General features: G+C 39.2%; 1 protein-coding gene across 3 annotated transcripts in view; it reads right to left on the bottom strand.

Moving 5' to 3' along the window:
• LOC122883488 (vitamin D3 receptor A) overlaps window positions 1–26,869 on the bottom strand; it is a 90,606-nt gene extending 63,737 nt beyond the window's left edge. For 2 of the 3 annotated variants that reach the window (XM_044212244.1, XM_044212242.1), the window contains exons 1-2: window positions 26,724–26,869; window positions 25,589–25,741 (exon numbers count right to left, since the gene is read on the bottom strand). The gene's annotated coding sequence lies outside the window, so the exon portion shown is untranslated. Of the gene's footprint in view, window positions 1–4,985; window positions 5,093–25,588; window positions 25,742–26,723 lie in introns of all 3 variants that reach the window. The other variant, XM_044212243.1, reaches the window with a different exon arrangement.
• Between the last annotated feature and the right edge of the window lie 762 nt (window positions 26,870–27,631).

Here is a 27,631-nt window from a genome sequence, read left to right as displayed (position 1 = left end):
TATTTTTGTGGTAAAACTATTTACATTTGTAAAACCTAATTTTATGTGAAATTTAAATACGTTTCTACAGAGTAAGTGCATATTTGCAAATCGCTCCATATTTTTGTGGATATGACTTTACACAACACAAATAAAAAAATACATGTTTGTGGATAGTGAAATATGAGGGGCGAGAAGGTGATAAAATGGTGCATAATTTGTCTTTAAATTTTATTCATTACATTTTACATTGTAGATATTTAACATATTTAGCATGCCTTTATCCAGAGTTTTTGTTTTCAGCCACAGCAGGCAGCTATTTTCAGCTAAAAAGCTCTGATAAACCCACTGTACACTACCTGTCCAGCACCAAACAGCAAACAAAGTTAGCAACTAGCTGTGAACATAGTGGAACATTTAGCAGATTAAAGAGCCAGACATTTCCCTCAGGACTTAGTGGAGTGACCAAAACAGAGCTAAAAGAGAGTGAATATTGGATTTACATTCATCAGGTGGCCAGAAACATGACACATAAATGCTAATATTGCTCCATATCTGGTGGATGTGTAAACAGGCAACTCTTCTGTAACATGTATGCCATATCAACTTTATAAGGTGATAATATGTCAGTGTTGTACTTCCGCTGCCCCCAAGTGGCCAGATTTAAGGAGAGAGACAGGGAATTTGTCTCCATTTGCATTGTAAGTTGACAAACTTTTAGGAACTCACAACATACTGAAGCATTATAACAACTATGAACATTTTAGTGTAGCAAACCACATATTTTAATCTTATGCCAAGTAATTTCACAATACGTGTTTTGGTCTATATAAAGACAGAGAAGAGGGTTACATAGGGACAGGTCCATGCAAATGTTTCAAGTTTAACCACAGTCTGCCCCCATTATAAAATTACACCAAATGTGAAAACAAAAAAGAGACTCTTTTTCCACCCACTACCTGGCATCCATTTATGAGCGAAAATAACAGGGCTTAGTGGAAAACAACAGTGTCTGACAGAGAAAGTGACTCATCACTTGCTCTATCCCTCCATCTCTCGCTCTCTCCTTTCCTCTTTTCTAGTTAACCGCTCCAGCACATCCTGTACATAAAACATAGCTGAACTCGAATGAGAACATAGACATCAATGCTGTGCACAACACGCTTACCTCTCAATTCCAAGAACTGATAGAGCAGACTGACAGAAAGTTAAAGAAATATACACAGTGTCCAAATGAGATAATATATAGTACATGAACAACAAAAACATGGGGAAAATAGGAGCACAGAAAGAATATAAAGGACACCAATTTCCAACCTTATTTCCATGTATTAGTCATAGGGGTGGGATGTCTATAACGTCCAGATTACTTACCAAGGTTGTCTAGGTAGCTATGGGAGCATAGTTTGCTTCCACCATCAACTGATGTTTATAGGGCTGTTACAATTATTACCTGTATAAAAACAGCTGGATGAAACTAACAAAAGGCCATATTTCCATCACTATTTCAACGTTGTTCAGTGTTTCCCACACATAGGCTTTACTTGGGCGGCCGTCCAGTTATATAAACGGCCACCAAAGTACATTTGGCGACCCATTTTAGTATTTTTTAATTTTATATTTTTAGAGGACGACGCCATTGGTGATCGATTAACTAGTAGATAATCTCCCCTCATTCTACCCCTCCCGTGCAGTCTACTGACAATCCAACATGCTCTGCAAAGAAACACAGTGAGAGTCTCCTGTTTAATGTAGACCTACTTATGCTGTATTAGTAAAAGCTTGTCAGTGCACCTGTTTGTGCCGATGTCATTCGGTACCACATTGGTTTTGATCTTTCCAATAGCCTGTGTCATTAGCAACAAGCCTCCTCCACAAGCGGCTCATCTGCTGCTGTGAAAACAGAATCGCAGGTGAAAAAATCCAGTACTCAAGTTGCGTTTTTTGGGCGACTTTATAAAAACATGCTGCTGACGAAGAAAGTCAACAGAAAGAGAAACAGAAAGAGGCAGAGCAGGGCAAGCCGGTGAGAGACAGGTGTAGGTGTGTGCGTGTGTGTGAGGAAAAGAGAACTGAAGGGAAAAGCAAGGTGAGCAGATAGAAGTAGTTTCTGAGTAAACACTAAAATAAGGCGGAGAATTAAGTAGAATTAAAATGCTGAATAATAATGAATAACCTACTAGAAATAGGGTAATGTTTACTTTCAAATACCCCATGTACATGTTCCAATGTTCAAAGCCAATAAATGGCTTTTCTTCTTCATAAGGTGTATGTCTATTATTAAACTATTAGGCATATACGATAATAGTGCCCTAAAATGAACAAAAAAAGACCATTAAATCTTTAATTGTAATTATTTGTTTGACAATTAATCGACTAAATAATCGTGACAGCCCTACTGATGTATTCTGACATCAATAACGGATGATGAAGAACTACAGGGAGAGGTTGACTGACTGAAAGGATGCAGTAAACTCACTGTTGACGCGTCCAGAGGACACACCATATTTTTCCCCTGATAATGCTACATTGTCAACAACAAATCCATGTTTAAACCATAGAAATAAACAAAATAAACCTTGCTGTAAAAAAAAATGTTTCTTACAGTCTGCACATACACTATCTCTCAAGCACCAAACGGGAAGCAGCAAACCAGGTAGTTACTTTGGTAACGAAAAAACTCCTCAAATCGTCCCACACACACACACACACACTGATGATAGGTGAATTAACAGTGTTATGAGTCTGTGTTTAATTCAGCATGTATCTGATCCACCAACCAGCAAGTATTTAAGTGAGAAATCTTACCGTATTCGCCTCTCATTCTTCTCCAACTAAAATAGCGAAGCTGACCAATGGAGGCTGGTAGCGAGTTGAGACGACAAAATCCAAAATGTGAAGCACGGAAAGTATTTAAGTGCGAAAATACAGTTTATCTTTATGGATTACAATTGATGCCAAATTGACAAGAAGACTGTCAACATAGGACGCCTTTTATCTTGTGTTTCTCGACACGTAAGGAATTGTTAATATATCATATTTCTTAAAAGGGAGTTTGGCGAAATATTTTCCCCAGAGCGCACAGGGAGCTTAGCAGCCTATATTTTTTGTTTGTTTTGTTACCACTACAGAAACACTAGGTAACTGCGTATGTAACTAACTAGGTAACTTAGGTAAGTAACTAAGTATGATAATATTGTCTGACTGCGGTTACTTATTTGTTTGATTAATTAATTAAGAAAATTAAATGTTTCTAACGGTAGTATGCAGTAAATGGTTTCCCTTTGTGTGCGTGTTTTTAAACTACTTTCCTAATTAAACATGATGTGCTTGATGAACATGATGGTGTTATGACTCCTGATGAAAAGCTCAACATTGTTGTTGCCCTTTAGCTTCCCTTTTTAACATTTATTCACCCAGAAAAAGCTAATATTTCTCTGAATAATATGACCTTTTTTAAAATACATTAATAGCCATAATTCTAACCATATAACATCAAACAATTTGTCAAAAAACACAAATATTAATTATTATTACTGAGGTTAGGGCTGTGTAGTCAGTGTGAGTCAGTGGGAGGCTTTCTTAAATGATAATATAAACGATGGTGACTGTAAAAATGGACTGTTGAGAATGAGTTTCTCTAAACTTTAGCAATATTGGTAAATGGCCAGCAAAGTAATAATCGATCATCTGCTGTGGTTATGATTAATAAAGTGACTAATAAATCTGCATACAGTATCAGGTTAGAGAATGGAGATGTTAATTGTTGATGTTAATAAACTGTGCAAGAAAACATATTTCTCTGTCCATATGAACAGAACCAGAGTGGTTAAAGATCTTAAGACTGGACATCCACACATTAGGAGTAAACTTTCTAGTCAAGTCAGTTTTATTTATATAGCCCAATATCACAAATCCCAAATTTGCCTCAAGGGATTTCACAATCTGAACAACCTCTAGCCTTAGATCCTCGATTCACATAAGAAAGAAAAAAAATCGTCCCCAAAAACATTTAACTGGGAAAAAAATTAAGCTGAGTCTACATAAACTTGTACCTAATGCTGATTGCCTCAATTTTTACTCTAGTTCTCTATATTTATCATTCATTTTGAAGATTGTCAAAAGAATTTCTTTGTCTAGTTTCAAATAATGATTTCCTGTATATGAAAAGTCTCATTACTGGTAATTGGAATTTCTTTTGATCTTCAAATGACATTCCTTTGTTTTGAAAAAGCAATTCCTTTCTTGAAAATACAACTCTCTCTTTAAAAGATGTCTAAGTTGTTAAAGTTACCACTACTTTTGTGGATTATTTTCTTGACATTTCTGCTGTACTTCAAAACACAGAGTAGAGAAAAACAAAACCAGTGAGGAAAAATTGTAGCATTACAGACAATGACACACCCTTAAAGTCACAGAGCCTCACCAACTAAAACTTTCACATTTTCACTGTTAGAACACAAACACATATCACAAGTACAAGTAACTGTCAAAATAGGATTTGTGAATCAAGTCTCTGGTGAAGCCATAAAGTACACGTCTGTCAAACATGATGGCTGTTTTTTAAACAGGTGGTCTGAATCACCACATGTGAAAACAGAATCTGATTCTGAGTGACAGTTTCAACTCTGCGGTGACCAGCACAACTGTAAATAAGTGGCATAAGGGAGTGATCAGGCAGAGCAAAGTGTGTGTGTTTTTAGTCGTGCTTTCGTCTGTTCATCTGCAAATGTGCCTGTATTAATGGATTTGTGTGTGTGTGTGTGTGTGTGTGTGTGTGTGTGTGTGTGTGTGTGTGTGTGTGTGCGTGCGTGTGTGTAATCACATGCATGCGTACGTGCATGTACCAAATATGCTGAGTGGTCTGTATTTCCCAGCCAAGCATGAGATCCTCACCAAATCACTAAACAGAGTTGCAGAATACAAAAACACAACCAACCAACACCATATGGAGAGCAAACAGAGAGAGTGGGGAGAGGGGGGGCTGAAGGAGTATAACTCATTACCTCTGTTAAGACTTGTTGTGGATGTTGTTTGTTGCTTGGTTTTTCCTCTCTGGGTAAACTAGCATACATCCTCGGAAAACATAACCACTCTCTCCTGGTTTCAGCGGCTGTGTATACATACACACATTTACACAAACATGCAAACAGAGACACACACAGAAGTATGTTCATTGGAATGAAACTGCATGTTGTCTTAGGCAGACAAACAAAATACCATTCCTGACATCTGCTGTACAGCTAAATTTAGTCGACACTCGGGTTGATTCAGATTCATTTTGATCAAACACTTGCAAATAAAGTTATAAATAAATAAATAAAGTTAGCACTTTAAGATTGAGTGACTTTGGAAGCTGTTTACAATTCACACTAGCTGGAAACGTTTGGCTCTATAGTAACAGGCACAGAAAGACACCAGAGAGCACAATATGCATCACCAGGTGTCTGCTAGATCCACAGATGTGCATCACTGCCATGAATGGTGTTAATGACTCACACTACTTATGAATATTAACAGGGTTTTCAGTAGCTGAAAATCTTGATAGATGAATGCAACCAAGATTTAGTACTGTACAAGAAAGGGTCATTGGGATCACTGTGGAGGAAATGTACAGTATACTATAAATGATAAATACTGCTATTTGACTCCCTCTAATTAATATGAAAATTTAAACAATGCACAATGACAACAACCCTGAATGACATCACTCTCATAGATGGTAACGCTGATTGAACACAGCAAAAAAACTTGCTTGCAAGGCTAACAATCTCATGGAACCGTTTATAATCTTAAAACATACAGATGAGGACCAAAATGAGCTCTTATCAGTACAGACAACAAGACAATTCATCAGAGCATCAACATATTCAAAGCCTGGTGACTCCTCAAAATGGCAAGAGGCCTAAACCTTCAATTCAAAGACAAATATGTAGGGCGGGGAAGGGGGGAATCAGCAACGTTACAAGGTATTCATGGAATGACAGCATTATGTAACTGATGCTGAATCCAGTCAATGCTGCCAGCAGGGAGGCAGGATAGAAAAGAAATGTGAGGCCGAGCGGGATTTGGATTCTTCAAAAGGTTTTAATTTTTTACTTTCTTATTATTTCTGATCATGGATCCATACTAAAACAGATACATTTCAATCATCAATATGATACACATACATATTACACTTGCACTTCACATACATAATAAAAGTATTGCCATTAAAAAAAATTGTCTACACCAGGGTCCCCACTTTTCTATAGTATAATATAGCACAATACAGTACAGGAGAGTGTACGTGGTATATTGTGTGCAGCCTTTGACAATACATCTGTTGCAAAGCAGCATCACAGGGAAAAATATAACTAATTCCAGCACATTATGAAATTACCAAAAACACAACCTGTTTTACATATCTGTGCTCAATGCACCAAATTTCCACAAGGTCTTGCAGCTAAAGTTTAAATAAATTGACCTTTGATCCCAAATACACTGATCTCCACAATGGGTGTCCAGTAGGATTATGGCATTGCCAGGAGGAGGAAGTTATGACAGCGACAATATCACTGTAGAGAAAAATGGAGGAATGTTGATTTTGTGCATCTCTGAATTCCTAGATTTATGTACTCTCCAATGGCAAACATTAACAGATGGGGATACCAGGTAAGGAAATTAATATTGTTATTAGGTGTGTGCAATATCATATCGTTCACGATAATACTGGAATCATTTTTAATATGATTTTTTTTAAATCATGATAATGGCAACTTTCCGACTTGTTGATGTAATAATATCGTACCGTTATGCACAGCAACAACAGGCATGGCTGCAAGCGAAGGCAACATTGCTCCACGGTGGAGGAGTTGGTTCCAAAACTGGGGAGCTTCTTCAGTGGTGGAAGTGGTTTGGTTACAAAAGCAGTCTTTCCCACACATAGACTTTACTTGGTCGGGCCACCCAGGTATATTAACGGCGCCATCTGCCAATTTAATTAGTGGGCAATCTCCTCTCGCTCTACCCCTCCCGTGTGGTCTACTGACAATCGCACATGCTCTACAGAGAAACACACAGAGAGAGAGAGAGAGAGAGAGAGAGAGAGAGAGAGAGAGAGAAAGAGAGAGAGACAGTCTCCTACTTATGCCGTTATTTAGTTTTTGGGCGACTTTATAAAACGTACTGCTGATGAAGAAAGTTGTCATATCGTCAAGAATATCATTATCGCAGAAATACCCTGAAGTTTCGCGATAGGGCCATATCGCTCACACCTAATTGTTATGTTTACATTCAGATGTAGTCTGTAGCGTCCTAGTCAGCTGCTTTGTAGGATTATTTGCTGCACTTCATTCCGTGCACTGCTATTCGCTTCTGTCACTTCAGACTGTTCATTCAAAATACTGTAATGTCTCCAAAATGTATAGTATGTGTTAATTTGTAACTTCTCAGGCCACACAGGTTTTATGAGACAATATGGACTGTTTTTGTTTTCCTTTGTTAGATTAGCTCTGTCCGATGGCATCTGCACTGTCACAAAAGTTGTTTCCACTGTTTGATTTACTCTGGTGAAAACAATTTCCTTTCCTGGCTAAGGTGAATTAAAATACCTCACCTCCCTGCTGCCCCTGGCTCCCAGCCAGCTGAGGGGCCTCTCGGCCTGGATGATGGGGGCTTACCCTGACTATCACTGGGTTTCCTTCTAAGGATCTTTGTGCAATTTCTGGTGCTTTACATTAGAAAAGTAAGGAATAAAGAAAGAACATGGAAATAGACACACTTTATTTGACATCATGTAATTTTTCAAGTGTTTTTGTTGATAAAGAACATTTTTAAATAAGTAATGATGTAACGTATAATACATCCTCTCAGAAATATATTAATCCTTCCAAGTGATTATCTGCCAGGTATCATTCAGTTGGACTGACGTCAGGCGACCTAAATCAATTGAATTCAATTTTATTTATATAGCGCCAATTCACAACAAAAGTTATCTCATTGCGCTTTTCCTATAGAGCAGGTCTAGACCGTACACTTTATAATATTAACTTGACCAGTCAAACACATTCCACTGTTTGGCCACAATAGAAAAAAAGTAATTGGTCGTTTCTGCTGTGTGTTGAGTATAAATGTCCTGCTGCATTGTCATAAAATGCAGAACTATACATAATTAATGGGATACAGGTCACTACACTGCTAACCTAATATGGATGCGAACTGCCTCAAACACTGTTAAAGCTGAAAGCTCAATCATTGTATCAATTCACAATATTAGAGCAAAACGCCAAAATAATAATCCTAATAATAATCCTACTACTTAACCCACACTGTATATAAAAACCCATGTATTCCTTGTTTCCAGCTGACTGAAACAAATGGATTTACATTCTTGTTTTTGTAACATTTCAAATGTTTGCTATAGAAATTCACAGAAATGTAGCTGACAATGTATTGCCTTGATTTGCTGTTTGCTGTAACAGTATGCTTCACTGGGTAACAGCACTGTTTCCTGGCACACTGGAGCTGATTAACTGACAACTATCATTGTCACACCCACAGTCTCCTCACAATGTCCAGGAATTCAAAGGAAGATTCAAATTGTAAATGGCTGAAGAAGGACATTAGAAATCTGTGGAATTGCTCATTACAATTTTTGTAGCCTTCAGCTCTAACATTTAAATAAATTGAAAATAGAATGTTTGGCTAGAAATGACTACTGTCTTCCTGGGCAGTGAAATAACAGAATTGACTGGGTGGGTGACATTTGTGGTACTGGGAAATAGTGGCAGAGTGAGACCTCTTACGTTCTCTGTGCTAAAGAGCAGCTAGCCTGGGTCTGACAACCATCTGCTGGTCTGTAACATTAAGCAACACCATGTTTGCCCGTCAGCAATGCTCTCTGCCTCAGCTCCAGGTTATCCATCCCTGCAATGGCAAGTAGAGATTGCACCAGGGCCTTCATCCCAGTGGACAACGTGGGACAGACTCACCGACGAGCAGATACAGGTTAGTTGCACTGGCTAACTAACAAGCAGTGTGCACAAAGTTAATTTAGTTATCTGTGCAGATAAGCAGCTGGCAGTAAAAAAAAATAATAAAAACAGTGAGCCCCATCTCTGGACGTAACAGTGTGTTTCCTGCATGCCTCTATGATGTGTAACATAAGACAGCCAATCACCAGCATTATTAGATCTTGGTACAAGCATGCTGCATGCTTATTGGCGCGCTGACGCTGATTTACTCCTTAGGTTTCGAAATTTGGTACCAAGAGACAAGCAAGTTTTTGATACTCGATAGTATTGAAGCAATTCCGTCAGTGCCACAAAAGTATGGTACCCAGCCCTAGAGGATTCATGCATAAATTGTCCTGGCCTCCAGGCACCACCGAATCTCAGAGTTATCTTTGTTCAGGATATGCCCCTCCACCATACGTAACAATGCAAAAATCAGGCACATCCTGTCTCAAAATGATGCAGAAAAACTAGTCCATGCATTTGTTACTTCTAGACTGGATTATTGCAATTCCTTAATATCATGCTGCCCGAATAAGTCCTTTAAGACTCTCCAGTTGATCCAGAATGCTGCAGTACATGTACTGACAAGAACTAGGAAAAGAGATCAGATTTCTCCAATATTAGCTTCTCTGCACTGGCTCCCTGTAAAATCCAGAATAGAATTTAAAATCCTTCTACTCCCCTACAAAGCTCTTAATGGTTAGGCACCATCGTATCGTAAAGAGCTCATAATACTTTATTACCCGACTAGAACACTGCGCTTCCAGAATGCAGGGATACTTGTGGTTCCTAGAGTCTCCAAAAGTAGAATGGGAGCCTTCAGCTATCAAGCTCCTCTTCTGTGGAATCAGATCCCCATTTGGGTTCAGGAGGCAGACACCATCTCCACATTTAAGAGTTGCCTTAAGACTTGCCTCTTTGATAAAGCTTATAGTTAGGGCTTGCTCAGGTTAGTCCCGAACCATCCCTTAGTTATGCTGCTAGAGGCCTAGAATGCCAGGAGACTTCCCATGATGCACTGAGCTCCTCTCTCCTTCTCTCCCTCTCCATCTGTACACATTCTTATCCCATTAATGCATGTTACTAACTCGACATCTTCTCTCTCCTGTAGTTTCGTGCTTTCTCGTCTCTCTCCTTCTGTCGCTTTCAGCAGGTATTTCTGCCTCTGGAGCTGCAGTCTGCATCTATGATTGCAAGGCACCTTCTGCCCCTATGTTCCTGCTCAACAACCACTATTACAATTATTATTAGTATTAGTCGTATTACTATTATTATCTCTCTTCTTCTTCTTCATTATTATTATTATTATTATTATTATTATTATTATTATTATTATTATTATTATTATTATTAGTTTTAGTAGTAGTAGTAGTAGTAGTATTACTACTATTATTATTTTATTAATATTACTACCACTACTATAATTTTGAATCTCAAATGTGGAATTTGCATTGTTCTACTGTATATTCTGGGCGGCAAATGGCCACCCACCTTGAGCCATTATGCTCTAGGTTTCTGCCTGTTAAAGGGAAGTTTTTCCTTACCTCCGTCCCCAAGTGCTTGCCCATGGTGGGAACTGTTGGGTCTCTGTCAATAATATTATAAAGACTACAGTCTAGACCTGCTCTATATGAAATGAGATAACTTCTTATGTAATAGCGTTATATAAATACAATTTAATTGAATCAACTCTGTGAAAATGCTGTTCAATACAGTGTCCATTGATCAGAGTTAAAAACAAAAGTTAACTTCCAGTACTGTAATAACATTAGACACAGATAAACATCACAGGCTGACCAAAAGGACACAAAAATGGCCATGTGCAAACACACCAAAACATGCTACAAACACACTCATACAATCGATCTGTGGAACACAGTGGGAGGACAGAAAGTGAAATCTGAGAAAGTGAGACAGAGAAAAACAGTGATACAGGGAAGACGCAGAAGTTGACTGGGGGAGAGCCAGGGGTGAAACTGAAGATAGTGTAGAGAAACAGTGTGGTTACTGTGAAACAGCTGTGTCAGCTTTCAGCATGCACACTGGACACCTCGCGCACACACAGCATGGACAAAGTCAAACACATATGCATTCCCTGAGAAACACAAGTTATGGACGTAGAGTGACTGACACACACACAGAGACACACACATGCTCGCACAGTAGCGTGGCTGCCTGATCCAAGCTTGTGACATCTTGCACACATCTGGCCCACAGCCACCAACATTGACATAAGTGTCATTCACATACACTTACATCTGACTGCTGCAGCTTTGTTTTGACAGCTCCAAAAGTATGTCACAGACACACACAAGCTGAGGAAACATCACGCAAAGACATGGACAGATGACACAATATATTCATCCATCCATCCAAATCTGACTAAATATTCAGAATGTGCCATATAAACACAGGACGGATGGTGGATGAGTGAAAGTGAGTGTTGTGACAGCCAGCCCGGAGAACAGGCCATCTGCACTGCTTAGGTCTAATTTTGGAAAGGCAGGGAATTAATTGAAACGACTGGTGTCAAAACTCCTGTGAGGAGCCAAAGAGACAAGCAAATCTGTCCAGTAGAGATATGACCTGACATAGGTCTAAATACTTGGTGCAAGGAGGTAGCACTATGTTACAATAATTTACATGGTTAAAAACATATCAGCTACAATTTCCTGCTTCTTACAATAACAGACACAAAATATTACTGTTAACATACTGCAATGTGGGTCTCTGATTCAGGGGTGGATTTTGGGTTCATTTCCTCTTTTTTTCCCCCGGTTCATTTTTTTTCCCCCTTCTTTTCTTTCTCCCTCTCTCCCCTCCCCCAGCTGTCTAGGTGTCTCCAGGTCTGTATCACACATCCCAATTGCTATAATAGCTATGTTAACTATGTTATTCTTTCTGGGAGACAAAGGGACACACCTATGGTACTAGCAAGCATGTACGTGCCTAATTGGGACGATGTCCAGTTCATTTCTAGGTTTTACACACTTATTCCTGATATTGAAAGCCAGCCTATAATCATAGGGGAAGATTTCTATTTGGTCCATGATGCCAGTCTCGACAGGTCCTCAGACAAACCTTTCGTACTAGCCAATTCAGCAAAGGTACTAGACATGTAGGCCAGATGTCTAGGACTATCACAGCATTGCCATTTCGGACCACGGCCCTGCCTCTATCGACGTTAGTCTTTTTTTTTTTTTAATCTTTTAAATATAATATTGACTTAGTCTTAATCATCCTACCCCTTACCTCAAGCGACGGCGTTTCACTTCCTCTTTCCTGGCAGAGGACTCATTTTTAACACACAAATAGCGTTCCTTTTTGAGACCAATGACATGTCCATTGTCACAAGGGGAACTCTCTGGGAAGCCTTTAAAGCCTATATATGGGGCCAATCTATTTCATATATAAATATAGAAAGCAGATAAGGCCAGGTCAGTGGAGATACTTCGGGATCTCCACTGCCTGGATAGTCTGTATGCAGTTACTCCCAACCTTGAATGATATAAAAAAAAAATGCTTTCAACTCCATGCTGAACTTGACCTCCTATCTACACATAAAGCAGAACTTCAATTACTTAAATCCAAGCAGTGCTTTTTTGAAATAGGTGACAAGGCAGGTAAAATCTTGGCCTTTCAAGCCAGAGCCGCTGCAGCTTCAAGATTAATCTCGAGAATTAAATCTCCTTCAGGAGAGGTTCTCTTAGATCCAGTTAATATCAATGACACGTTTGCCGCATTCTATTCTAAACTATACACCTTAGACTTGCCCTCGATTTCTGAGGAGGGGGACAAGCCTCTTGACTTAAGCAGTAGTAACCCAAATAATTTTCACAGATCAAACAAGATTTATGATTGGAAGACAATCTTAATCTAAACACCACAAGGCTTCTCAATTTACTCAACACAACCACCTCACAAATGCTGGAGGTTGTGGTATCCCTCGATGCTGAAAACTCCTTACATACCTTTATGTTTTGGGCAAATTTGGCTTCAGTGCTAATTATATTTCATGAATAAGGCTACGTTACACTGGTCCTATGGCGTTTTTCCCCTTTCCCCCTTCATCGTGGTACCAGACAAGGCTGCCCGCTATCACCACTACTTGAGCCTTCAGCCATCTGGCTTCACGAGGAGAAGGAGTTTGAAGGTATTTCCCGTCTAGGCTTGACCCACAAATAGTTGTTTTATGCAGATGATGTACTTCTTTACGTTTCAAATCCAATGTCCTCCCTTCTGGCCGTGTTGCGCATACTGGATCAATTTGGCAACCTCTCAGGATACAAAGTTAACCTCAATAAAAGTGAGTTGCTTCCAGTAAATCCCCTAAATGAGGAACTCCCACACTTTATGCTCAGAGTGAACACTGCAGCCATAGTTTAGAGCAGCAAACAATTCCAGTGATTTATTTATTTATTTTATTTTTTTTGCCTAACATTTGTATTTTTCAAACCTTTGGCAATTCTTTTTTTTATATATTGTATGGTTATTTTTGTTATTCACTAGCCTGTGGAATGAGCATTTCTGATCTTTGGATTCCATAATGAAAATGAGGGGGAAAAAACTAAGAAAATATCCAATTATATGACCTAAGATCAGGGTATTGTTACGGAACAGACCAACCCGGAGACACAGGTAAGGTGATTTCGCAGGTATATTTATTACAGGGATAATAAGAGAACTGATGAGAGCATAGAAGATACCGTCCCTTGGATCACTGGTTGGAGTGAAGTGCAGGTGCTGGATAGCTGCCTACGAGGCGACGGGAACTGGATTCACCACACGGGTGACGGGAGACACTCCGGAGCCGGGTGAACACTGTTGTCCACAGGAGCCTGGAGTCGAGTGAAGGTTTTGCGAATCTTAGGAGACTGGAAACGTAGACTAGCGTCGTAGTAGAGTCCGTAGTACACTGAAGGTAGCAGGCGTAGCTCTGTTCTTTTAGTGAACGAGACCGGACACTGACTGAGGTGAGGAGCTGGGTTATGTAGGGAGTAGAGTGGTTGATTATGTGCAGGTGTGTGATGGATGACAGGTGCTGGTGATTAGTATTCTGGTGAGGAGGAACGGTGTGGCTGAGATGAGGTGGAGCCTGGCGTGTCTGTGACAGGTATACAATTTGAATAATTTCTAAAATAAATTTTTGTCCATATAAGATGTCTGAAAAAGAGACATAAAAAATACATGTTTTTAAGCTAATTGCTCTGTAAGATTAAAATGATTTGATCAAAATGTTATCCATTGTATTGTTGCACTTGATTATCATAATGATAATTATTACATAATTATGGTTTTCAAGTTGCGTCATTTTACCAAATTATTCAGTAAGAAGGGCAAGGCAGCTTGCAGTGGGCATATGTTGGGGAGAGATAGAGTACGTATGAATGTGTGTGCATCAGTGTTTTTTCTTCTGCTGCACTCTGGGGCATATACTACAAGCCATGATCAGTGTAGCACTAAAACAAATCTGACCCAAGCAGACTCCAGCTCCTGCCAAAAGCAAATAGAGTCTTAAACTCTCCATAATACAGCACACAGCAGGAGTAAAAAAGGGAATGGGATAGAGCAACACAGAAAAACCATAACAAGAAAAAAATAGACAGAGAGGGGGAGAGAGTGAAACAAAGAACGACAATAACAAGCGTAAAATGTTGGCTGTGGAGGAGAAGAACAAGGGCTAACAACAGAGGGAAATGAGCCAGAGACATACTGGAGGAACAAGACAGAGCATGTTTTAAGGCAAATTAAGACCAATTAAGTAACCTAACCAAAAAAAAAACTAGAAAAGCTGTGTTGCATTAAAGTGGCAATCCTAAAGATTGATTTGGCGACACCTAGTTACTGGTGGTAACAGCACGTACGGTTTAATACTACAGGTCACAGAACTCTGGGGGCAGCAAAACAACCTACTGTCGTTTTAATAAAGAAGTCTGACAATAACTGGCCTTTCTCCATCATTCTGTGAGCAACCGTGATCTGATTTTAGTAGTAGGAAATGTTCGGTTTGCATTAGCAGTAACTTAATACAGCATTTTTCCCGGGAATGTCACCACAGACACCCATTTTGTAATACTGCAAATATATAAATACTGCAATAGTTTCATCAGTGGGCCATAGGTTCAATCACCATTGTCATTGTCACCATCATTTGGCGAGATATATATAATTATTGTTTTGGTGTGACATAACAGTATAGCTAATCAATTTTATTGGCTTACAATATAATCAATATTACTAACTTTAGCCTCACCTTCAAGGAAAAAAAGGAAAAGGTGTAAAATTTAAATTACATTCAATTAATGCATTAGGACTTTGACAAGTTATGACAATCATCTGACATTATCATACACTTGTTCTAGCACTTCATTTAGCCTAAGCTATATAATGAGTGGAAATTCAAATCCCACTTTTATGGCTTCATCGTGGCATTGAATGAATGATACCAAGACATCAAGAATATAAAATCTTCAGATGCATCATTTCATTCACACGTCAAGTATTTGGCATCTCTGGAAACTTTAGAATATCTGATTGTCTTTATGATTAATGAATGAGTTATTTATTTGTAATGATGGACAAACTGGTAGGTCCAGCAGAGCAGAAGAGCTAAAATACATAAAATCAGAAATTGAGACATAAAGACTGAGTCAAGCTTTCTCCTATTTAATAGATTTACAGAGAGGATAAAGAAACCAGGTTTCAGGAAGCCAATTTTAAGACTTTCCAAGACATTTGTAATTCTACCGGGGCCTGACTTTAAGACCAATTATAAATCCGAAACAGACATAAACCTGTCAAATCTAGCTTGTCTACAGTACATAATGAAACTATAAACGAACAGGATAAGAAAAAAGACGAGAGGTTGTGAACAGATCTCCAGACTGCCACCCTTTAGTCATATTTTGACCCATTTTAGAGACAGTTTTGAGTGTTTAAAAGTGCCAAAGAGATAAAAAAGAGACATTTGCACAATAAGTAAATGTCAAATATAATTTTGTTATTTTTTTCAATTCTGAAGTCCAAGTACTCGCATTGGTACTGGTGCGCCTTGATAGTCTGGAGCCCTGTGTTAAGGGACATGAAGTCCTGCTGTGTTTAGTAAAGCAGACTGGATACAGAATGTAAAAGTAACTCTGTTCTGGACTTATCTGGAAGGTATATGCAGTACACACCTGAGATTACATGGTGAAAATGGGACTTATGTTTGTATTGAAGACTTTCAGATTTTATAAAAAGCCACAAAAATATTGCTTAATTAACAACTAAGACCAACTCTAAAAAAGTCTGTATAGATCATAATATTACATGCTAACAATATAACCATGAGAAAGAGAGCACGCGTGAGTGTGAATGTGTGTGTGTGTGTGTGTGTGTGTAAGCGGGAGAGCGAGAGTGAAAGTGTTATAGCTCTAAGCCAAAGCATGCTTCGTCCTGTTCTATTGGCTTTGGCCTGCCTTGGTCCTGCATTTACTCTGGATCCATGGTGTATATGTACATGTGACTAAAAGACAGTGAGGAATGACTTTCAGATGACTAATTGTCCCACAACAGGATGGGATGGGCGGAGCATTCTGTGGGGGGCCTGTTGAGTTACAACCAATCCCCCTCAGTGGGCTTGTCTCTCCCTCTCTTTGCTACAGTAACATCAGGAAAGAGAAAATGAGGAATGGAGGGGGGGAAAAAAGGTTGAGAAGGCGGGTTAGTGGCTCACTGAAAGCCCCTTACACTGGGCCTCAACAGACAGACACAGAAAGAGTGAGCAAGAAGGAGACAGAAGCTAAATCTCATTTGTGAGTGTTTCATGTTTCCTCCTCACTCTGGGGCAATTCCCTGCATATGCACCTCTAAAGCTCTCAATTTAAGTATCTTGTTTGTCTAATCCGTACATAAACAGAAACATAAAAACGATTTGACAATTTTTGTAGTTTTAGGAGGAGTTCCATTCTTAAAATTGAATGTATGTGCTCTCCAAATGATGACACATATGAGATATAGATATAGACATAAGGCTGCCCACTAAACATCTATGATTCGAATCATCAGTTGAGAAGCCCCCACGTCGACTTGTCAGTCAAATCACTGCACTTTTTTCCGCTGCGTCATTTTACATAAAGTAACGCAGGATAACAGCATGGCAGGCTTTAAACTTTTACAAACAGAGTCTTGTCTCAAAAGTATCTAACAACAAAACTGTGATGAAAACAGAGAGGGGTGATGGAAACGGAGGGCAGCGTGAGGCAGAGTACCGCGACTCATTTCAGTTTGCTGCTCTGACACTCTCAGCTCTCGTGCTGAATGCAGAAAAGTCGTCTAAAGTGGACGATGGTACAACGTCCTCTACTGCCGTCCAGTGTGAGTGACTTCGGCTGACAGTGCTGTCAGCAGTCACATAGGATAGATGCTCTGTGGTGTGCAAGGATTTTCTAACTGAACTAAGACCAGGACATGCACTTTATTTCACTGAATATGTGTGGAAATCTGATGTTTTCATATCACAGATGATGAACAAAGGTATTAAAACGTGAGCGTTACAGGAAAAGCATGACACCTATGTAGGCTATGTAGGAGTTTAGTCTGGGACAGTTGCTCTGCAGGTGCGCTGGACTGTACAGTAACTGGGCGGAGTAGTGAATAATATATTTCTCAGAATTGTAGGTAAGGAAAAACAGTAATAATGTTTAGTATTTATAAAAACGAAAATATTTTGAGATAAGACAAAGAATGAACCATTAGCACATCACAAATTTAAATATCAAAGTCAACAAAAATCTTACAGTTGTGGGCCAGAGGGAGTCAGGTGATAATTCTCTGTGGATTTGTCACTACAAGCAACCCCTTTCCTGTTACACGTAATCATTTGATCCAATGTTATCATAAAAATATTGATTAGTGGAGCTTTAAGTCATAATCACGATGCAAAATGCGGACTTTGTGCAACTCAGTATCACACAGGCCGTGCTTCTCTCACTGGACTGAAGACTTGGAGTTAAGGGCAGGCCGTCACTCTCACTCTCTATTCTCTTAGATAGCCCACAGAGCAGAGACATTTAAATACCTGCACTGCTGCAAGTCCATAGGAAACCACTTCATACATATCCACACACACACAAACACACACACACACTCCCAGGTTTAATGAGTGACTGCACTAATGAGCCAGTCGTGCTTTTAGTGTGGTAGTAAAACACGTTCAAGTTAACTCTCACATCAGTCTAATTAAAAGACCTCAGTTTAAATCAATGGAAACTGAGTCTATTCATCCACACAGAAGGCACTGATGGTTACAATAGACTTTTGGCAGCTTAGAGAAATATCTTGAGCATGGAGTTTGGTAGTCTGATTCCAATTAAACCAAATCAAAGTCAATGAATGAGCTGTGCATTTTAGGAAACACAGGCAGACTTTGATTACTTGAGTTTGTGTGACATGGGAAACACTGGGGTTTCTGCTTGTTTTTGACAGTAAAATTTCAAGGCTTTTTCCCATGACTATTCCATCATGTCATACAGCACAAGTTTCATGAATAAAATTTGACCGGGTTGTTTTTGCCAACCTGAGGCCAAATTTTTCATTCCACTTCTCTTGTTGGGACAAAAATGGTGGTGAATGAACTACACTCACTTTAACAGAACCTTTCAGAAATCTATTTTTTTTTTTACTTCACTTGGAGTACACTTGGGCAATAGGATGAATACATCAATGACAGCTGAATCCATTGCTGATGGACTGTTTTTCCAATTTCAATCAAAATACATGCCTTTATATTTCAGCCTCATCAGCATGCAAACCTTAAAATGTGATGCAAATAATTAACATCTAAAAGTGTAATTTGTGTGGCACTGGGGGTGGCAAGGGAACCGGCAATGTGGGGCTTGATTCTCTAATGGCCTGTGCCAGCAAAAAATCCAACATTGCATGAAAAAAAAAATAATAATAATAATAATAACAATTACTTTCAGCGATCCACTGTATCTTTTCAAAAAACTTTGTAGGTTAGGGTTAGAAACTGTTTTATGATTCCACAACTTATTTTCTTGGCCACTTTAAACATGTTCTCTAAAGCTTATGAAGCAGGCATCTTATCTGTATTTACAAAGGTAAAGAAGCATCTGATGTTTCTTGCATCAGGTCTTTACTGTTCCATTTATTATTTTAGGACTTGGCATATGTTACTGTCACTTGAACGCCAATCCAGATCTGCTGTCCTCTGCAAAGACGATGGTGATTTTAGACTCTTGTTAAGTATTTAAGCTGTTCTCTGGCCACGTTAAGCCCTGCAAGGCCCTGCTAAAAGAAAAGCGGGCCTGTGCTTTATCTTAAGTCAGCCTGACAGGTAAAATGGATGCTGATGAACATTACATGAAGGGCTGGCTGGTGGGATGGCAGTTTGTATAGATTTGGCTGGAATGATTATGGGAAGGAGTAGGGAAATAAGAAATCCATGTATATATTTCACTATCCCTGGGCACACAGCATGGATAAAATGCAATCCTAGAATTAATGTGTGTTAAACATATTGTTCAAAGCTATAGTGCATAAATACTACACATAGGCTTATGCCATATTCAACCAATCCCACATTCTTGAAAACTAATAAAAATTGTTCTAAAAAAAACATTTCAAGAAAATAAACTGCAAGAAATAAACTGCCCAAGACACCATGCCTGTGTACACAACAACAGTGTTGATACAGATACTATAATCCAAATAGCCTTAAATTTCCAATGGTGAATACATTTTCGCCCTGTGGGAATTGAACATCTAACCCTGGCAGTGTTCATGTTGTGCTAAGCAACCCCAGACCACAACACGCTGTACGAACCCTGTGATCTCTATGGTCTATGCCATTGTTTACCACACAGAGTCATTCAGATGTGGAATCCTGAGAACTTGCAATTCTATAAGCACTACTTGTATGGTAGCCTGTGACCTTAAACTGTGAGGTGAGCCGCTATTGACGTTTATCTCGCCAAGCCCCTTAGGGGCTTCAAACCAGACCTAATCACACCAGCCACAATACCAGAGTATCTACTACATTTATGGTGTAGCTACACAATTACCCCTCATAAGGAATCCATTAGCCCCTGTTCACATTAAGGAGGGAGGAGGAGAGGAGGAAACTGTGGCTGTAGGAATAAAGGAATAATAAAATAAAAAGGAGTAATCCGTTACATGTGAATGTCACAAAAGCAGACAAATGTCTGTTTTTCTCCTCTCTGTTGCTGATTTAGCTTCACAACAATGATTCAACCTCTGGTCAGCTCATGAAAGCTTTTACATTTTGCCATTGTAAACACCTGGTGTCTGATAGGTCTTTCCTGGGGGAAAAACCTCTACCACACAGGGAGTGAAGTGTTTTGTTTGAAATAAGCAGAAGGGAAACAGGGTTAGTGTGAACACCATGGTTTAACAGACAAAGGGAAAATTCAAGAGAAAAGACAACAGACTACTGAGCTGTTTGAATGACAGGAGAACTCAGAAGTCCAGAGCAGAAACACTGCAGCAATCAGCACTTACAACAAAAGATGGAGACAAAAACAAAAAAAAAATTGAGTGAGATAATCGTTACTGTCAGTCTACTTCAAATGTATCTCTACGTATCTGTAATTGTATGGCACAGTACTAAGCATGGGTCATATCTTCACTGTTAAGTTAGAAATCCGTGATAGATGATGATATTGCTCACTGTTGAGATGAGTTCTGTGAGCCACATTACTAGAGATGTGCCGATCCTAGGGATCGGTATCGGAGCCGCTCCGGACATATTTTAATGGATCATATGGGCTAAAATAAAGACCTACTGTGAAGATCTACTAGCTATAGTTGTTATTTAAATGTGTCAGATAAATATTTAATCAACATGTAGGTGAAAATAAGTATCAGATCGGACCAATATTAAATGACTCTGATCAGAATCAGGGACAAAAACTCCTGACATCCCTACACATTGCCAGCTGTTTTAAAGCATCCTTCAGCTAAGCCTGAGCCTCTGTCTATGACAAGAGATTGTGACAAGGGATCATCTAAATCTGAGAGCAGTGCAGATTAAACTGGAATCAGTATCCAAATATTTGTCTGAACTTTGAAAACCCCTGTCTAAAGTGTTGATTCAGGACAAGACCTAGCCAAACCAGCATCACAGCTTGCCAAATTTAAATAAATTACTGACTGACCATTATACCCCCCAAACAATCACTAAATGTTGCTGAACAGTCGACTGACAACAGTATCATCCATCTGCCCACACCTAGCTAATACCCACCACTGCACTTGTTAATACTTACTCTATATCTCATGGAAAGGCTGTAAACACTCCACCCCCAAATCCTGCACCAGATGCTTAAAGTACAGGCTGAGCAGTAGTAAGGGCCAGCAATGAAAACTAGCATATTCTGTATTAGGGGTCTGCCATCAAAAATTCTGCCATATTAGCTCATTGTGGTTAATGTTGCAAATCAATGAGCAGTATTGCTTTATGGTTATATTTGATTGTTGTATGATTTTTGCATCAATGTTAACAAGAACTTTGATTTTTCAGGTATTTAATTTGCCAGATTAGCCAGAAACACATTTATGAGGGGTTATTTTCCCCATTAACAATTTCTCAATTGATTTGATTCTCTGGTTAAACCTCTCAAATTGCTGCTTCATTTTGTCTTAGTGTGTGATAGTAAACTGATTTTGACTGTTGGTTGGACAAAACAAGCTTTTTTTTAAGCGAATAATCAATCAATTGAGAAAATAATTACCAGATTAATCCATATTGAAAATAATTGTTAGTTGCACCCTTATTAGTCTCTTATCAGACATTATCAAAGCATCCTCCTACACGTATTGCTCAGTCAGGTTTTGATTGAACCAGTTTACAAAACCTAAACTGTCTATCCATTTGAGGACAAAGACTCATCTTGTGTATGACAACACATCTTATTTTAAATGTCTGCTCCTAAAATCCCTTTCAACACAAAAGATGTTAGAAACTCTTGTAACAGTCTAACAATTGTTGTATCTGTGTTGTAATGAGACTTCGCTGCACAAATCACTTTAAAAGCAAATAAGAAGCAGCACTGACTTTAAGTTCCATGAACTGAACACAGACTTTGGAAACATTTAAGTCATAGCACCAAAGTGTGTGAGTGTGTAGACCTGTAGGTATTTGTGAAATCCGGTGTGTGTGTGTGTGTGTGTGTGTGTGTGTGTGTGTGTGTGTAAGCGTACATATGCACACATGCATTCCATATTGCTTACAATTAGCTTACGCTTCAAAATAGTGTGCTGCACCTTGAGGCCCCATGCATCTGTTATCATTTTACAACCTGCCTGTAACTCAGCAGAGTACAAACCTCCTGAGCACAATGTGCTCCACTAAGCACCTCATTACAGAAAAAGGCCCTTTGTATCCCACTGAGGTAATAGGTGGGTGGGAGGAACCTTTAGATGAAGGAATCAACACAGCAAAGTGACATAGTGATTGTCCCGTTCATGGCAAAACCTCAAAGTTTCCAGATTCAACTGTGATAAACTGTACATTGACTCCATGGATTCAGTGCATGATGTATATCTCTTAGCTGGCTACATGAGCGGGTGATGCTGAGAGACATAACTCTATATTACTAAAGACACAATACTATGTACTCTTGAAGATACAAGGTTTTGGTCCAACAGCAGTGGGAGGTAAGTGGTCAGTGAATCATGTTATTGCAGGGTGTAGCGTGGTGTGTTTACTCACAACGTAGGAGAGTAGCAACCCAGTAAAATCACAATATGTCAAAACAAGGCGAAAACAAGCAAACCCTGTGCAAAATAACACAACATGTTCTTCAAAGAATAAAACATTAACTTTCTAATCTCATGTTTGTTGGTGTATCAAATCTACCAAAGGTACATTGTCATTCATCATGTTCAGCAGAGTCAACACTACAAAAAACCAGACTGGAACAGTCCCTGTTATTCTAGCTCAGCACTACAAACACAACAGTACAGCTATAATGTTTTTTTTACATACTATGCAAAAAAAAAATTTTTTTTAAAAAAGTCCAAATAAAAAATCCTAGAGATTGTGGGAAAAAGAAAAATCATCTTATCACACATAAAATGTATTTTAAGTATAATCAAAAAGCAGTTTAATTTCTCTTCAGCTAAGGGAACTACTCTCAGTCTGAGTGGAAACATCCATAGAAATCCATTATGCCAATACTTAAAGATAATTAATTATTATTATTATTATTATTAATACTACTCTTTCAATAAAATTTTAATAATTATCAATCCTCGTTTAAAGCAGGACTGATGGTTTTGTTTAAAACTTGAGCCTCAAAGTAAAACGCATAAGCTGAATTTTATTTAAAAAAATACGTTTTTTAAATTAAAAAAAATTGACTTTCTGATTCAAATTGATCTTCATTTGAATTATCCGATATTAATTCATAAAATCCGAGATCAATCTTTTAATATATGCCTTTTCCCGTGGATGCGTGAAGCTTTAATCCTGTTAGTGCTTGTGTCCACGTAGTCTAGTGGGTTTTTTTTCCTGGCAGAGAAGCGCTGGAGTGAAACGCTTGTGCAGCAAGAGAGAGGAAATCCCTGTGCATGGGTTTTGTTTCTATGACAAGCAGATTGACATTAGCTAGCTACCCGTATTTTTTCGATGTATGAGGCTGGGATGTAGCAGGTTTCCCCTGAGCTGCAGTGGGACCCCAGCCACGAGTGTTATGGAACGTGTTCACAGGGGCGTTTTTGGATGCGAGGGGTCGCGCCGCTTCCCAGCATTGGACGCTTGATAGGCGTGCCACTAGATGTCACAATAGATGATTGACAGCAGACAGCCACGCTGGACGTCCCTGATTTGCATAAAGTAGCCTAGATTCAACTTTATGCAAATGAAAAACGGCCAACGTTCCCTCGAAAGGCAACGCTACGCTACCAGAATGCATTGCAGAGCTTTCTACATAGACAATGAATGGAAAGCGTGGAAATGACAGATCCTGTGGACACGTACCATTAGTTGCTCCTCTCCAGAAGAAGCTTTCTCTGGCCGTGAAGTGCAGCGATACTGGAATACTTGGGAAAACTTTACAGATTTGGCTGCTTTCACATGTTGTGCTGCTAGCTTGATGAACTCTTTCTCGGAGCTAAAAACAGCACATAGATGCAGCGAACGAACAATGCTTATAAATGTTGATATATAACCACACGGTATTAAAGCGTGAAACACTAAAATTCTACAACATATTATGCTAACTTACATGTATCATGGAGGTTTTGTGAGTCGAATGAAAATGTGCAATTCAGGTATACAGGTTCCCGGGTTCACCCGACTGACTGAGTGAGCAGTCAAACAATCTATGTCTAATCTTTCTAATCTATCTTTTTTGTTCTTTTAATGCAGAAATAACAGCACAACATTTAGAAATGCAATACTTGATGATTAAGGGACATTATTTCAACCTTAAATGTCAAGTTGTTTTTCTTAATATCTATATATTTATTTATATAAATATAGACACTGGGGTGTCTGAATGGAAATATCAGCTCTGTTATAGGTGATTTAAAAGGTCAATTCTTAATGTAAACATTAATATTTTTAATAATGCACCAGGTTAGAGGGCTCCTTGTACAATTTACAGTATTAGTTCTCTGAGAATCTCTTTCATATCCAAGCAAAATTGGTATTGTTGCTGAAATATCCCTAACCAAATTGATAGTGAATCAAATTGGAAATCGAAATGAAACCTTGTGAATCAGAATCGATTCGGGAATCAGTGGCGACACCCAGCTCTACACAAGTAACACTTTTGGAGAAACATGAGTTGAGATCACGAATGGCATATCCAACACAAATTCCACAACAGCAGGACAGTTAAGTCTGCTATATGAACAATATAACAGAATAGAATGCCTTTTCTTAACACTGGATGTTGCACTCTGATAACTTGATAGTTGCTATCATCTGGTAATACACATGTAGGATACAATATAGAATAAAATAAAATAAACTTTCAACATACTGTCCAGCACAAGTCACACAACAGCATTTTCTCTAACTGTAGTAACTGAAGTCTATCCGGGTCCATTCTACTCCACTCAGCTCAATGCTAATCTGTCCTTTTGTCTTCCCCGCCTGCAAAGAGGAGCAGCCTCATCCACATCAGACTGACAACCTCCAAGAAGGAAGGCAGGCAACACCACATCACAACATCCACCTGACTGTCAGTTTACAAACGAAATCATAAATACATGTTAATTTAATGCAGTATAATAACCTCCATTTAGGTTTATTTTCCTTTCGGCGGTTGTAATTTGCAGGGATTTGCTGCAGGCAAGCAGGCAGGCAGACATACACATGTGGAATGTGGAGGGAAGCACCCGCCTATAACAATAACACCTTACACAAAACATAACCTGGACAAGGCTAGTGTAATAGTTGTGCTGAAATGCGAAATTAATCCGCCATGTGAAATGCCATGTGGCCTCAATGCACGTAAACGCCGTATAGCGAGGAAAACAAAGGGAAAATATTGTTATGCTCATGTGCAGCGGCTAGCTCATAACATTAACGTTACATTCTAACCGAGTCTTTGGTGCCTTTTTGTCACAAAAACCAATCTTACCTGATGTGGCATATCAACCTTCACTTTGTGCAGTAGCAGAGGGGGGCCCAAATGTTGCAGCCAGGTCGCCAAATTTTCCAAGCCAGTTGAGTTGAAGGCGGCTTTTTAACAATTTCCCCACGCTGAAAAACTTTTCCTCCGTATAAAACAAAACTGTCAACAGAGAAGAAAGGAGGAGTGATGAGAACAAGCTATCTAACGGTCAGTCCGGGGGGAGGGGGGGGCGCAGGGAATTGGGTAACGTTAGAGCCCCGATGACGTCCCGTTATTTCTTGCATGAACACACTGTTACGCCAAACGTCATTCAATAAATCTGGCAATTCAATAGTTGCCTTGTTCAAGCAGAGGTACCTCTGAGAACAAGACTGTTAGCCATTAACGAATCATTTCGGGACTTCTGGGACATTCGGCACACAAGTTACACATGATGCAGCACTTCATCCAAACAAAACTTTCAAGTTTTGTAATTGTAATGCGTATTTTGTGTTTTGCTGAAAACGTGGGACTAAAAGCAGAACAATAATTTAAACATCTAGTGAGAGTAGCGCTTGCTTGCTGGTAGGCTCTATATCGAATTAATGAGTAGATCCTAACCATTTATGATATGTCGAAAGTCATATTACTAGGTTCGTATATGTGCCAGCACGCACGGCCATATTCAATTGCCACATTTTTTAAAGGGGTTTCGCCGATCCCCCTTTCTCCGCACATGAACGGACAGAACGTTGACGGGGCTCGGACACTGGCTAACAAAAACGCCAGCAGTAGCCTACCAGCAGTTATGATACTAAAATATCCTTTAAAATTCACGCAGCGTGGATATTATTGTGTTACTGTAGTGGAGCGGCTGTGAAATGGCCTCTCTACAATGACAGTACGCCTAGGCTGACTGAGTAACGTTACATTCTTTGTCAGCGGCATGTCAAAATATTGCAGAGAGCAATAACAACAGCTAACGCTACGTTCACAGCAGCTCACTTTACTGGCCTGAAAAGCGCGTGTGCCGCTCGGCCTGAAAGCACTTCTCAGCAAAACGAAACGAGAAAGAGTAAAACTACAAGGCTTTTACAGTGTTACAACACCTTTCACTACTCGGGACACTCCCAGAGGTACAGGAAAACGCAAAATAACTTACATTAGTCCATGCGAAGAACAACGTAAGCATACACTCCAGTCCAGTTTTTTTAGATCTGTATCAACATAGATTGACTGCACTTCTCCATAGTCCCGCCCCAACGGTTTAGCAGTGAGGCATATCTATACATATATATAATCCCCCCCAGTGTCCAACCACAGTGCTCCACTCTGAAGTAGTGTCTGCACCCATTGGTCAAGAAGCTTATCAGTCTCGGGCTGAATCCCCAGCTGTCTTCTTACCATATAGGGGTGTGTCGTGACGTATCTGATTGGTAGTAAACAATTTGGTCAAAAATAATAGTAAATGAAACAAATTAAAATATATGATTAAACAGAAAAAAATGACAAGAACTACGTATATTCTGGAGCTTGTCACGTTCAGGGCGTTTGCTTGCCTGAGATGGTGAGGAATGTCACAAGACTCATGTTTTTATACATTTGTGTGTGCACACTTGTGTTTTAGCAATGTTGAATTTTCAGTGTTAAATGTACTTTGTAACTCCACATTTTTACACATGAATTACTTATGATTTACCTATACATAATATATGAAAGTTCCAGCATACTCTTCTCTCTCTTTCTGATCTCTCTGTCCTGGAAACTAGAGGAAATTGATAGTATACACATACCAAGAACATAAGAGTAACCAACTGATCTGTGTCCATAGTGTATATATATAGACACAGCAGAGCTAATTTGTCTACTTGGTGGAAGAATTCAGTGGGAATGATAGGGCCCTGTGGTGTTATAATATGTCACCCCTGGGAGGTTTTATTATAGCACTTCAATCACCACATTACCCACTCTGTATTTAGGAGTTGTTCTCTTCTTATATCCATCTCTTGTCATTTCCCTGGATGGGCCATGCAGTGCACAGTGCCAGCCGGAGGAGTTGGACTATGGCAT

Source organism: Siniperca chuatsi, linkage group LG10 (assembly GCF_020085105.1).
Source record: "Siniperca chuatsi isolate FFG_IHB_CAS linkage group LG10, ASM2008510v1, whole genome shotgun sequence".
Classification (NCBI taxonomy): domain Eukaryota; kingdom Metazoa; phylum Chordata; class Actinopteri; order Centrarchiformes; family Sinipercidae; genus Siniperca; species Siniperca chuatsi.
Note: the sequence above shows the minus strand (reverse complement) of the source record. Positions and strands in the feature narration are given on the sequence as shown.